The sequence below is a fragment of the Mus caroli genome, chromosome 15, assembly GCF_900094665.2.
Source record: "Mus caroli chromosome 15, CAROLI_EIJ_v1.1, whole genome shotgun sequence".
NCBI classification, from domain to species: Eukaryota; Metazoa; Chordata; class Mammalia; order Rodentia; family Muridae; genus Mus; species Mus caroli.
In genome coordinates, this window is record NC_034584.1 from 40,529,212 (window position 1) to 40,534,546 (window position 5,335).

Consider the following 5,335-nt stretch of genomic DNA (forward strand, 5'->3'; position numbering starts at 1 on the left):
GGCTTGTAAGCATAACATGGATTTGAACACTACCTTGGACTTTCCAGAAAATCAGGTTACTATCAGTCAGTACATTCTGAGAATATTTCACTTAAGAATGTTCCTGTGGATGGAGAATAGAACTTCGCATAGCTTTGACTCCATGTGGGAGGGAGAAGCTGTAAGGAGGGTGTGGGACTGGAAAACTCCTTAGGATCCCTCATTTCCTCTTTTTCTTGTACAAGCTCCAGTCCTGGAGCTACAGTCAGGGGTCTTGGGTAACTAATTAATATTCTTCAAGTCCTGTATCAGAGGCTCATATTGTTAGTGCAGGACCATCAGTTGCACTGTTCCTATTCTCTCTCTTATGAAGGCTATAAGCTTACTCAGTATTCAGGGCCCAACAGTCAACAATAGCAGGGAAAGCAATTAGGGGTCCTTACAAAGTTGATAGGAGGGTGGTTAACCAAGGGAAGGAGTTAAACCAAGACTACAACCTACTGTGACTCTGTTCTCTTTCTCTCTATCTCTTGGCTAGCTCTTCTCTCACCTTGGTCATGGAATTTTTTTACTAGCCCCAGAATAGTCTTCAGTATGTGCTTCCTGATGTTCCACACCCCCATGTAGCACACGTAGCACAGACAAAGTGGTTGGCCAGCTAACACTGATGGGCCTGCTACTGTCTTCTCCCCTCTTGGAGGCACACATATATGAGGGTTTCTTGCAGGACACTTCTCAACTTTGGGTATCCACACCCTAACCTCCACGTCCCAAGGCCACTTCTGGGACACTATTTAGATTCACAAGTCCCTTGTCCCCCACATTAGGGCAATCCCTCCCCTGTGTCTCCAGGGCAGGGACACACCAGGAGTTAAGCCCCACCGCTAAATCACAGAGATCACAGACAAGGTCCAGCCACCAGATACAATGTAGGTCTTCCTCTGTAATGAAGCAAGCCACAACCCCAGTGACTGAGACTACCTGCCCATTCACCCTGGTGCGGTTGTGGGGGCTGCTGATGTTCAACACCAGAAGATACACCATAGCCATCTCATGTTCTCTCTGGTCTTGCAGAAGGGGTTTTTTTTGGGGTGTCTGGCTGCTATCTAGTTAGTATCAGGTGCAGGTGCTCGTCTGATGTGAACCCAAACAGCTACTTCATCCTCTTTAATGCAGGTCAGGGTAGTCAACAACACCATGAACAGCCCTGTCCACTTTGATTCCAAGTTTTCAACATGATGCCTCTTAACATATACCCAGTCTCTAACTTGGTACTTATGTGGAACCTCTGGGGTGCCTGTGTTATATATATGTCTTATATAACACAGGCACCCCAGTTTAGGCCCCAATTCCTGGTGGCTGATCTGGGAAGCTTGCAATTGAACCATAAGACCCCTGTCAGCCTGAAAATTCACTGGCGGGGGGGGGGGGGTTCAAGAGCTGGAGTCAAGAGAGAGAGTTCCATACAGGATAACAAAAGAGGTAAGGTTAATATGGTAGAAGGTGTTACAGGCTTGTAAGGGAGCCAGGGGTAAAAGCACCACCCAGTCAGCACTAGTCTCCAAGGAAATTTTAGTTAAGGTCTCTTTTAGAGTTCTGTTAATTCTGTCTACTTGCCCTGATCTCAGGGGATGGTATGCACAATGGAACTTCCAATTTGTCCCCAATATCTCTGTCAATCCCTGACTTACTTTAGAGGCAAAAGCAGAACTGCTGCCCAATCGAATTTCCTTGGGAATTCTGAACCTCAGAAAAATGTTGCATGAGCATTTACTTGCTGACATAATTTACACAGTTCTACAAAATTTATTACATGTACTTTAGACAACTTGACTGCTTGGATGAGCTTCTTAACCATTAATGGGTCCATCTATGCATTTGGTCAAGTAAGTCCTCAGCTTGCTTTCTGGAGAGTATAGATTTTCCTTTTTGTGTGCACCATAGCCCTTCCTTCTCTAGGTAGTCGTTGGTGGGGTGGCTAGCAATCTGAGTACTTTCTTCTTCAGTATATTCTAATTGAGGCCATCCCTTAGTCTAGTCCCACTTCCCAGCCAGTGTCTCTTGCAGGCCCATAACTGGGATAGGCTCCTGAATAGCCACTTCTTGAGCCATTTGATCTGCCTGGTTATTGCATCCAGCCTCTGGAGTCTCTTCCCTTCTGATGTCCTGGGGAATGAATAATACCCACAGTTGCTGCCTTCATCATGGCATCCAATAGATCCAAGATTTCTTGTTTATGTTTTTATTTCTTTTCCTTGTGATGTGATCAGTCCTTTATCTTGGTATATAGCCCCGTGAATGTGAGCTGTGGCAAATACATACCTGTTATCTGTGTAGATGTTAATTTTCTTTCCAGCTCCAAAGCTTCCAAGGTCTTGGTGAGGGCAATTCCTTTGTCTTTTAATAACTATTGTTACATGTATATGTATGTATGAATATATATTGATAAATATATAGAGAGATATGTATTTATAAAACTTTAATTTTATAATTTTCCATTTTGGTCATGACATTTTAACATTGCAACAGAAAAGTCATTAATACATCAGCTGATAGCAGGAGTAGTATGTTAATTTGGGCAAGAAAATTAGATAGAAAGAAGACTTTTAAAACCAATTATAATAGAAGTGTAAAGTATAGCAGTTCTAAATGCAATAAAAATGCTATAGACATAGTTCAATGTTTTTTAATGGACAGTATTAGCAATTGAACTACACCTGATTGTAACAGCATTACTGAATCATAGTTTGTCTTACTGCCTTATAACTTGTCTCCCCTCTTCTCCAATCCCCTGTCAATAGAAAACTTTTATCCTTATCCTAGAATAATTTCTAATATACTTTTTTCTTTTGTGTGATATTTTGTCAAAGATATCATAATGACAAAGGTGTCATTATATGTTATTTTGACAAAATATATCTGGCAGTTTTCCCGTTACTCTGTGAAACGGCTTGCTGACATACTTAAAATAATTAGTGCAATATTTTCTTAGAAAGGATAACTTTAAGAATGTAATGCTATTTTATGACCTAGTTATAACTGATAATGCTTATACAAGTATTAAATGAAAGAAAAAAGTTGAAAAACAGAAAATAAAAAAAAAAATAAACCTTTTAGAGAGAAAATGAGCCCTGGAAAGCTTACTATTACAATCAGGAGAGTTATGCATGAGACACTGTATTTATTACGGGACCTAATGGCACTATAGAGAAACCTAGTATACACTGGAATAAAGGCAAGATCACCCTACAGCAAGACAGCACCTAGGTAAGCTTCCAAATTAGGAAACAGAACTGGCCAGTTTGTCTCTTCCTAGAAATAAAATAAAATAAAATAAAATAAAATAAAATAAAATAAAATAAAATAAAAAGTGCTGCTTTTGTGTTGCAAACAGGCCAGTGCTCATCTCAAGCTAACTGCCTAATATAGCATTGACATCATGGACAAGCTTGTTATAAAGGCATGAAGAATGCAAGAGTGAAAATTTTGTGGAATCTTACTTTTTTTGTGGTTTAAGACAGCTATTTAGGCTGTGAGAAATCAAGAGGCTCTAAGAGAGTATTATGGGAAGCTGTAAAAGGGAAGCTTGAATTGTGTTGGAAATCCAAAGTACCAGAGTAGTAGGATGCCTATTCAGGGCTGCTGCATGAAAGGAATGAAAGGAGACTAAAATAATGATGTATCCTTCAGGTACCTCACTGAATAGTAAAGTCATCAAAGCACTTTGATATTATAAACAGAGTTACAAGATGTGGTCTTTGCCTTGCTAATTTCTTTTCTTGCTCTGATCAAGTATATTTTTGTATGTTTTTATTTCTCATTTTGGAGTATTAATACACACATATGATATGTTGAAGCATGTAATTAATACACACATATGATATGTTGAAGTATGTAATTAATACACACATATGATATGTTGAAGTATGTAATTAATACACACATATGATATGTTGAAGTGTGTAATTTGCCTCTCAATTTTACAAAGGGCTACAGTAAAAAAAATATTCCAAATTTGAATAAATAGATTGGGTTTTAAATATTTGTTTGCTTTATTTTTATGATGACAAAAGGATTCAAATTTACTTCCTCTTTGTTATTTAAATACAAAGCTAAGCCACAAACAGTTATAACTAAGACATTTTTGTCTCACAGTTATACCTTCTTCTAAGATCCTTCTCCAAGTCTGTCAACCACCCTGGCTAGCAAAAGGTGTGGGGAAGACTTTCTTAGGGGCACCATCCTGAGGATGGGAGATGGAAGCAGGTATTGGGGACAAGTAAATGTTCTTACACTTGACTTCTTAGCCTGGTCTCTAGGCAGATGGTGAATGTTGAGAATTGGTTCTCCCCAAGGAGGGAGAAAGAAGCCACCTGCTCTTGCTGTCACAAATCAAAATTGAACTATTATCATGGTTCTCTGGCTGCTAAATCTTGGTGCCACACATACTAGTGCCAAACACACCTGATGCCTGATGATGACAAGGCTCCTAGACTGGCAATGTCTTCATCTTCATGAGATACCAGAGGTTCTTCCTTGATAGCAGATGGAGATTTTCCCACACAGCTAAATAGGGGTTAAATTTGGTGGTATGGGTTTAATATTTTCTGGTACCACTATAAAACCTCATTTTTTTATTAGTATAGAAGACTTTCTCAAATCTTTACTATATTAAACAACCAGCCAATCTAAGAAGACAAAAGTTGAACAGAAAAACTCACTTACTTCACTGCCTTCAAAACCTATAAATATATAAATTCTATTCTAGGTTGTTTGTTTGTTTTTGTTTTCTATATTTTCCTTTTTTCCTATTTTAACATTTTTATTTTATTTTATTTTTTAAAAATGCATTCAGTATTCATAGTTCTGTAAAGAATTAATGCAGTGTCAGGGGACTTGATGTGCTTGGTCAGGAGAACAATGTTTTGCCTGGCCTTTATCTCACTAGTCTGACTGCTCTTCCTGATGCTTGTAGGTACCTGTAAAAAGCCTGTGGAAGATATGTGTTCCTGGACAGACCTTTTTAGCTCCAGGCTCAGTAAGCTTTGGAGAAATCAGAGAGGAAGACTAGCTTACTGCAAACTTTTATTAAAAAGTATCCATACACATCAACATGTATTCCTCTCAAGATGCTGGAAGGAACAATAACCTAGAAACATCCCACTCAAGCTGTGTTTGTGGAATGACAGCACTCTCAGATCTTTGTACATGGGGTATGGGAGAGTCTTGGCTTTCATCTTTGGCAGAGCCATGCTTCCTAGATCATATTTGACACTATTCTCTAAACTCTGTTTAGAACCTTAGACTGTGTGGGAAGTATAAATGTGCAGCTTGTTTGCAAAAAGGCACAAAATCA